Source organism: Hyposmocoma kahamanoa, unplaced genomic scaffold, assembly GCF_003589595.1.
Source record: "Hyposmocoma kahamanoa isolate Upper Pololo Valley unplaced genomic scaffold, ASM358959v1 83, whole genome shotgun sequence".
NCBI lineage: Eukaryota > Metazoa > Arthropoda > Insecta > Lepidoptera > Cosmopterigidae > Hyposmocoma > Hyposmocoma kahamanoa.
Genome location: NW_020654175.1, coordinates 78,067 through 88,096, shown reverse-complemented (window position 1 = coordinate 88,096; position 10,030 = coordinate 78,067). Strand labels below are relative to the sequence as shown.

Here is a 10,030-nt window from a genome sequence, read left to right as displayed (position 1 = left end):
TGAATTCGGCCCAAAAACTTATATCATTGGTGCAATAATACCCCAGTTTATTTAATTAAAGTAACAGAAATTATAAAAACTAATAGAGTGCATTTATTCGAGACGAATTGCAATCGCGCTCGTCACGCGCGGCGGCCGCCGAATAATTTTATTGAGAGATTTTTTTAAATAATTAGTAACTTTGATATAAATAATTGAATCTATATAGATAAAAATAATTGAATCTGATATCGGGATGGCTGGTGGCTACTTTATTCAGCATGAAGGGAGTGGATTTTCCAGAAGTACATATATATTACCAATAATTGCTACTTTCACGAATTGAAAGTATACGCTTATTATCTATTAGTTAAAAAAATATAACCGATCGAAAAGAAGTGCCTGATTAAATTAAAAAAAGCAAAAGTTGAATATATCGAAGAAAAGGTAACAAATAGTAGCAAAGTGCCAGACGCCACAGGCGATCAGCCATCCTGACGGTCAACCCTTGTCCTTCCAACGTCTTTACACGTGCACTCAATCGTGTAATTGCTGTATCACGCGCTATAAAGTGTTTATGTAAAGCCCGCTAACACTTCTCAAATTACATATTATCATGGTCGACTGGTGGTTAAGCTGGAAACCCGACAAACTAAATCAAACTCACGCGCAAGACACACAAGAACAAGTATCATCGTCAGATTTTTTGTGTCTATGTATCTCTTCATTGCTGTCCTGATCTCTGTCCAGATCTCTGTCCTTATCTCTGTTCTTATCTCTGTCCTTATCTCTGTCCCTATCTCTGTCCTTGTCTTTGTCCTTCTTTTTATTCTTTACACTATCTCTCGTCTTCTCTTTGCTTTTTTTTCTAGATTTGTCATCGGTTTTCTTGCGTTTATTTGAAGGCTAGAAAAATGAAACAGAATGAAAGTTAGCGTTACGATAGAATAAGATTAAGCTAGTATTTACAGAAACAAACGCTGGAGTTTCTTTCTTTATCGACGTTTTCTCAGAAAAAGTCTTCAAGTTGTTATAAAGAGCAAGTTAAGTGATACCAGAGAAACAGACAAGAGTGAAACCACAGTAACTCAGGTCAACTCCACAATAGCATTTTACCTCGTTAGGTGGGCGGGGGGGTGCAGTTTTTTTTCCTTCATTGTCTGATTGTCCTTTGTTTGTGGTCTCTCTCTTCGTCTCCCTTACGGGCTTCGAGGTTCCCTCTTCTTCTTTATGTCTTGCATCTCTTATGTCCGACGGTCTCTGTGAATGTTGGTGAAATGATGACGATGGGGAAGATGCAGTTTCAGACCTACTGAAAATACTAATGAGGTCCCATGTCAGTACTAATACGACAGTACCTTTAGCTCTACTGGAGAAAAGGACTACACTAGGACACATGCCATTATCGAATAAATCTATTAAGCCGTAGCACCGTGCGCAGAATATTAATTAATGTTTAAATAGTAACAGTAAGAGACAACTTGATACGGGTCGTCAAAACCGTTGAGCAATTTTCAAGTTAGAGTGATATATACTCCCGGACACGTAATATGAGCCACCTTAGGACTTGAGTAAACATATTGCTGTCATCGAAGAAAAAGTTTTCTCTGGGTTTACAAATTCTAATTTTCAACACATGAAAATAACGTTTGTAATGGTATACCAGTTTCAAAACAGCATAACAGGTCCTAATCAGAAACATTTTAAGACTTAGGAGATTTAGTACAGAAAATGAAAAATGGCGCGAATTATCGTGCCCGCCATCTTGGATTTAAAAATGAGTGCCATATTCGTATTGAGCATCTCGAAATACCTCGTAAACGATACCCAGAATCAAAATCAAAATAATCTTTATTTCATAGGTAAGCATTATTACACTTGAAATCTTCACATTGGTTAAACTCTACCGCTCATTCGTAAGGCAGATTCCCCTGAGAAGAATGAGCAAGAAACTCTAGGGGTTGCTCTTTGTAAACAACATTTGTACGCATTCAACTTGTAGAAATGGAGGTCAAATGCACACTTACATTAGAATAAAAAAATCTGCAGCCATCGCGATATTGCCTATTCTCAAAAAATTACGTAATATAATTATTTTGAAACAGAATAGCAAAATTGGGAGAAAGAAATCCGTTACTTTGCAACATTTTTGTCTTGTTGCAACGAAATTAATTTTCTGTTTTAGTGAATATTTACATAAAAATACTTCCTTGTGGAATGTGATGTTAGTGTCTATTTTATGTTTGTCTGACGTATTTTTACCGCACATTTCATTTTTAGCTAAAATTCTTGAGCTGTTCGCGGTGCAAGTTGACCTTGAGCACTGACGGCCTGCCCGTTCGTGTAGGCCCATTGGGAGCGCTTCAATTTGCCTCACTTAGCGTGTGCGGACTAGGTTTCTATGCGTTATTATTCTAAGCTGTCCTTAATATACAATGTACTATTATTACCGTACGAACGCGTCAATTCTCAAATGAATGTACCGCGAAATTATGCAAATTTATGTGTCTGTACACACCTCGGGCGTGCAAATATACAACCGCTGCTGCTAGGGCTTGCTCCCGTGAATTAACCGGAATACCGGAAAATCCCGGTACAGTTTTTGAATAACGCACACACACACACACTCAATATAGCCCCGCACTAGAATAACCCTGTATCGCGAGTGCCATGGACACACATATAGATAACCACAAATTACACCCAAACTCACGAGAGAAACATATGTAGGCCATACAAATATTTCCCCCGGCCCGGGAATCAAACCTGGGACCTCCGCGTGGCATTCTGGCATGGCAACCCTACAGCCACTGAGGCAGTTGTTGCCTTTTTTCGCATAAAACATCATACTACTTCGAAACTTGCAATAAATATGGAATTGTAACAATTTTATTTCAGTTTCTGTCCACGGCAGAAATGGATTAAAACCCGCGCGGGATGATTGAATTTTATCTCACTACTCATCTCTGCTCGTGTGGCACTCGATGCGTTGAAATAATAGCGTTGCGACTCTGACTTACTGGTACTGGCCAGGTGCAATCAGTCCCGGTACCACGGTTATAGATTCCCAGTACTCCCGGTCATAGCAGGGAGGTAGCTACCTTCTGAGCCATGAGTAATTGCCATTGTAATGCTACTTAAAAAACTACAACAAGAACTTAATTATCTCTCAAACAAAATATTTTTAATAAAAACCTTTAGTATGATTATTTTAGATTTGTGGTGTTATTATTACGTAAATGATTGAATAGGTACGGATAATCCGGAAGAAGCGTAATTAAGAAGTACCGGGAATATCGGGAATACCGGTAGGTACTGAGCGCAGCCCGACACCGGGAACCAAATTTTTGGGAACCGGGCCGGGTCTGCAAGCAATAGCTACGTTTGTATGGAATTGTCTTTCGTCACTAAGATTGTCCTATTATACAATGACAATTGTATCCATGTGATGAGGTTGTTTATATTGCGCGCACAGATCAAATATCCATACGTGTCCCTCAAGGCTCAATTCTAGGCCCATTTTTGTTTTTAGTTTATATTAATGACTTACCTAGCCTTATGGAGGGTATAAAACATGAGATAGTATTGTTTGCTGATGATACTTCCTTATTATTTAAAGTTAAAAGGCACCAATGTTCCTACGACGATGTGAACAATGCTATATCTAAAGTAGTTGATTGGTTTGCTGTTAATAACCTACTTCTTCATGAGAAAAAAACAAATTGTGTGAAATTTACATTACCCAATGTTAGAGAGACGGTTACAAACATTGTAGTTAAAAACGAAAAATTGAATCTTGTGGATACAATTGTATTTGTAGGTATAACATTAGATGCTAAATTGCAATGGGGTCCCCATATAAGTAAGTTGTCAAAACGGCTCCGCTCTGTAGTGTACGCGATTAAAAAAATAAGGAAACTTTCAGACGTCGAAACCGCTACATTGGTTTACTTCAGCTACTTTCACAGTCTAATGACATACAGCATTTTGCTTTGGGGTAATGCCGCCGATATCAATAGAATCTTTGGCCTGCAGAAACGTGCAGTTAGGGCAATTTACAATCTGGGTCCCAAAGTATCTTTGAGAGGTAAGTTTAAGGAAATTAACATTCTTACACTAGCCTCACAGTACGTTTATGAAAATATAATTTATGTTAAAAGGAATAGTAATTTATTTATGAAAAATAGTGACAGACATAACATTAATAATAATAATAATAACGCACACACTCAACATAGCCCCGCACTAGGGAAACCCTGTGTCGCGGGTGCCATGGACACACACATAGACAACCACAAATTACACCCAAACTCACGAGAGAAATAATTGTAGGCCATACAACTATTTCTCTCGGCCCGGGAATCGAACCTGAGACCTCTGCGTGGCAGTCCGGCATGGTAACCGTTCGGCCACCGAGGCAGTTAACATTAATACGAGGAATAGAAATAAACTAGCTTTTCTTGATAGTCGTCTTCACAAAGTCAAAAAATCATTTAAGGGGCAATGTATACGCTTCTATAACAAGATTCCGGTTGATATACAAAATTTGCCTTTCACGAGGTTTAAAACTATAGTGAAACAAAAACTTTATACTAAAAGTTATTATACAACTTCTGCGTTCTTGGATGATAAAAATCCGTGGTAGTAACCCGTTTAGCTCATGGAGGTAGTCTCGATCTCTGATGTTTCAAATAAAAAAATAATTGTAAATGTTATTTACAAAGAGCAACCCCTAGAGTTTCTTGCTCATTCTTCTCAGGGGAATCTGCCTTACGAATGAGCGGTAGAGTTTAACCATTGTGACGATTTCAAGTGTAATAATGCTTACCTATGAAATAAAGATTATTTTGAATTTGAATTAGCAATTACTGTTTGTCCAGAAAAGGGCAGTACGGAATATTCTGAAGAATTCTTACCTTCGAAAACGTCCAAGTGTCGGCTTTTTCGTCTTGAAAAGGCTGTAAAGAAAAACGTGTTCTCTTAAAATTATCACAAAGTGTTAAAAATAGAATAGACATAGAATTTATTTATTTTATCTTATACGTAGTTTTTAAATTATAAATCTTACAACTTTACTATAATATATATTTTTCTCTAATAAATATTATATATTTTTCTCTGTAAAGAATTGTATTTTGAGCGGCGCGGTAAACATCGTTACGCTGCGACACTGCATTGCTCGTGTGCAGTGATACGCGCATTGTTAACACCGGGCTTAAATCGGGTTAAAACACATTAACGCCCAAAATTGAAGGCAAAAACTATTTACAACTAAATATGTGTTGTACATCAAATTTTGTTCAAATTGAATGATATTATTACAAAAGTGTAGTTTTCTGATCTAGATGACTTAATTTGCTTTTCTGTGGAATCGATTTGATTATCGAAATCGATACAAATAATCGTTAGATCGTATAAAGTTAAATCGACCATAAAACTTAATCATTATGTGTATCCTTAATAGTGAGAATCCACAGGGTTGGTATTGTGTGGAATTGCATCTTTTTCGTCTAAAACATCAAACTATTACGAAATTTGTAATAAGTAGCGAATCAGATGGCGCAACGCCCATGTGGCATCGTTCTGATGGCGGCACTACTTGTTTTCACTGTTGGTGTTTGATGTACTTAGAAAAATGACTCTAACAAACATGATGAAAAGCCTACACATGGAACCAAATAAGCAGTTCAAATAATGAATATTTTTTTTATAAAAAATAAGTGCGCCTTTGACCTCCATCTCACATGATGGAAAGTGATGATGATACATAATGCCTATTCACTCTCGCCTTGAAAAGGTCCAAGTTATAGCGTTCGGGGAACAAGGTCGCAAGTAGGGAATTCCACTCCCTAGCCGCTCGCCATATAAATGTGGAAGCGAAACGCTTCTTACGAATTCTGGGAATATCCACAACATAGGGGTGTAATCCCAGCCCACGTCTAGTCCCCCGAAGATGGAAAGGGGAAGGCGGAATTAAATCGTGTAATTCCATCGCACACTCTCCGTGATACATCCTGTAAAATACCGATAAGCAGGCAACTTTACGGCGGTGTTCAACACTCTGCAGCTTCACCTCTACTAATTTCGAGTCACCTATAAGCCTCTTGACACGCTTGTCGATTATGACATAGTGTGGCATAGTGTGTTGATGGAATCGAGAAACCGACTGCCGCGCGGTAACGCGAGTTCGGTATTTGTTGTATTTGTCAAATAGACAAACAAGAAAAATACTCTGTCACACATGCCATCTACACATGGTTATTGTTTGCCAAATAATGTCAAATAGCCACAGACCAAATAAATACTAGTAATAGACTGGTTAGTGGTCAGGGCGTACCCTGTAACCTACCTTATAAGCAGACTCTCCCATGAGTGTCAAAAGCGCGTTAGTTGTCGTTCAAATGTACAAGAAGATTGTTTTGTTAAAAAAATAGAAATATGCCACTGTATCCTATCACGTAAGAAAGTAATTGATTTAAGTGCCGATTGCATTTAATCTGTGCCTAACCCTAATCATAGCAAGTATAAACAATGCCTAATTCAACATTTCCCTAGTTATCAAACAATGTCGATATCAATTAAATGTCACGTCCCTATTAGTAGATTGTCAACTTTTTCTTTTTCAATCTTGAATTGTCAACGTTGAAGTTCATAGAATTCTTAGCTTTATATGACTAATAATAATTAAATTAAAACAATAACTAAAACTAGGAAATAAAACTATTTTTCCGGATTTAAATCGCGTATATTTGTTTTTTCAAACAAACCGACGTTTCGGGCCCTTTACAGGTCCCATGGTCACGGTTGACTCGGTTTGAAAAAATAAATATACGCGATTTAAATCCGGAAAAATAGTTTCATTTCCTATGTGTAACAATCGCGAAAACCTAAGAACTCGATAAGTTTCATTGTTTTTACTATTGTTTATTTTGGTTTGATAATTTATAACCAATCAAAATTATATTATCTTTGTAGGTACTAATGTAACATTACGTTTTGAAATGTGTGCGGGTGGCTACACCGGTTTTTTTAATGTCGCTTGTCGTCATTTCTACTCTTTTTTTTTTACTTCCGTGCAAATAGCTACGTGTAGTGCCACCATTATGTATCAATGCGTAAACTTACCGCATTTACAGTCCTGTATTGGTTATAGACCTTGCTCATCTCTTGCATATATGGCTGCACCTTTGTTGGTTTACTTTCTGTGCCACTTGAGTCCCCCGAATTCTGTGAAGAGGACTACTTTTTTTTTTCATTATAAAAGTTATTTCCTTAGAATAATAACGTATAGAAACGCACACGCTAAGTGAGGCAAATTGTAGGGACCCAAATAGGCTTACACGGGCAGACGGGCCGTCAACGCTCAAGCTCAACTTGCACCGCGAACAGCTCAAGAATTTTAGCTAAAAATTACGAAATGTGGAGTAAATGGGTGTAAAAATACATCAGGCAAACAAAATGGATACTAACATCACAATCCATACATAAGTAACGCGTTTCAACTTATAGTTTTAAACGACTTAAAAAAGGAGGAGGTTATGTTATATGTTACGCGATAACTCCGGTATTTGTGAACCGATTCTCATGATTTTTTTTGTTGGAAAGAAGGTACCTCCATTGTGGTCCCATTTCATTTTGAAGAAAATCATTCACCTCTAAGGGTGACTGTTCACACATGAAGATTCATTTTTATACATAGCGCCTAAATTTTACTTAAGGAGCAATTGTTTTAATGTTTGGTTTTTCCTATTCTCCAATTCAAGGCGTTTTTCTCTTTCAATGTACTTTGAGTAGTTAGAACCGATTTTTATTATCTCCTGTGTAGTGGCGAACTAGGGGATATTTCAATAAAACTTGGCAAATAGATGACAAGATACGAAAATGTTGCAAAGTAACGGATTTTTCTCCCCATTTTGCTATTCTGTTTGAAAATAACTATTACACCGATGCGACAACATTGTAGGGAATTTACGTTAGCTATTTTTACGGAATATAATTTAGTATTTGCCTTCATTAGTTACATGTAAAACTGATTATTCTTGTTCATCATACAGGACGCATTTTAAAAAATTGTCTTGCCCAGACTCAGAAGTTCTTTAACTAAACTTATTTCAGGGAACTAACACTGACTAAAAAAGTCCCCGTCAATTCTCCAAAGTCGCGTATAGATAACTTTCAGGATCAGATTAGGGAAACCCTGTGTCGCGGGTGCCATGGACACACATATAGACAACCACAAATTACACCCAAACTCACGAGAGAAATAAATGTCGGCCATATAAATATTTCACCCGGCCCGGGATTCGAACCTGGGACCTCTGCGTGGCAGTCCGGCATGTCATGGCAACCGTTCGGCCACGGAGGCAGTAAAATTTATACATAAAAAAAAAACAAAAAACTTTTGACGTTGGCCCCGCCCAAATTTGTGAAACAAATATATGCCTGAAGTTCGCGTGACATGCGACAGGAGATGTTGAATTTTGCGCATTAAAAGTACCAAATTCGTTTTAGCGGAATAACTCTAAAACTAAAGGAATTTAAAAAAATCCGTAGTGATACTTGTAGATCATGCCTAAAAATATAATTAATTATCTAATTTTTGTTCTAATAACCTGTAGCATTTCGAGGATAAATCGAAAAAATGTGAAAATTAGAGGTCATTTCGTGATTTTTATCTATCGAAGAAATTTTATTGTTTTATGTTTCTGATTAATGTATATGCTTGAATATATCGTGTAGTTACTCATACAATATTTTATTTTTAACTTTAAAGTGGATATACCCCTCTAAAATCAAATCGAAGATTAGGAATTTTCCTCTGCTCCCTCTTAATGATGAGTTAAGCAAGAGACAATTTCCCCACTTTTGAGGGATGAGCCGATGAGCGTAAATACAAGTTGCTTGTGCCTACATGAGTTTGTTTTTGGCCTTACTTGTGACAGTTCGTCCGATATCAAACTATCATTTTATACGTTATTATTCTAACTTCAATGTGTAATTAACAATGGTCGGAAAAAGGTGTTCCACATATATAAATATAAGTAAGATATAGTTACAAGGATCGACATAGAACGCCAAAAGTCGCAGTTTATGATTGCTGCGCCCTAAAAGGAAAATGTTAACATTAGATTATTTTAAACTTTTTATGAAAAAAATCTGCTGAACACTTAAACAAGACGAAATAGTGCCAGTTTTGATGGCCTTCCTCATGTTCAGCTATTTACCTTCACAAATACAATAGAGGAGTTTCTTTCTTCCGGAAATCGGGAATCAGAAACAGTAATTAGTTAATATTTGGTAGTTTTAACAACTCTATGTCGCTCCTGTTTGCGATATAGCGACCATTGGTAATGATTTTTAAACCTGAAAGTGGGATTATAAGTTTTCTGGTAGGATAACTTTACTTTTAACTACATGGCGAGAAAGTTTGTTCTGGGAAGTTGGTACTGATATGAGACGTGGCAATAACTGCTATTTTTCAATAATTAATTATACTGCTATGCTATTTTTAACCGACTTAAAAAAACAGAGGAGGTACGCCAGCCAAGGCAAGTTTATCATGAACATTGTACCTCGGATGTCCTCGAGGATGATAAATACTGATTCCGTGACCTCGTGTTCTTCAGGAGGTTTGCCTTTTCCGGGTCACTATAAGTAAGAACACATAAGAAATAATTAGGCAAATCCGTACTACAGATCTACCGCTTAACTAAGTCGACTCCTGAAGTGGGTGCGCGGTGTGGGAGGGGTGACAGTTTATTTAACAGTTATGTCGCGCTGCACACGGGATAATTTCAATAAGATTTTTCTGACGATAGCCAATAGCAAGTTAGTTGAAAAAAGTGCCTACCAAATTGGTCAATTGTTGTTATATAAATGTTTGTCCTTATCAACTGACCCGAGAGATAAGGTTTTCTGGGGCCGTACCATGAACGCTTATTACAGTTCAGTATAGGTTTGTTTCGACAAAAAGGCGGGATGGTGATATATACTTCATGTAGCGCTGTCTCACAATGATTCACTTCAGGTGCTAAACTGAATTGGAATAAGA

General features: G+C 37.1%; 1 long non-coding RNA gene across 1 annotated transcript; it reads right to left on the bottom strand.

Annotated features, from left to right (window-relative positions):
- Positions 1 to 1,137: 1,137 nt before the first annotated feature.
- LOC113234313 lies at positions 1,138 to 9,625 on the bottom strand. The gene is made up of 4 exons (XR_003310787.1): positions 9,552 to 9,625; positions 7,105 to 7,206; positions 4,896 to 4,937; positions 1,138 to 1,239 (listed from the first exon to the last, which is right to left on the bottom strand). It is a non-coding gene; the product is annotated as an uncharacterized LOC113234313 (long non-coding RNA).
- Between the last annotated feature and the right edge of the window lie 405 nt (positions 9,626 to 10,030).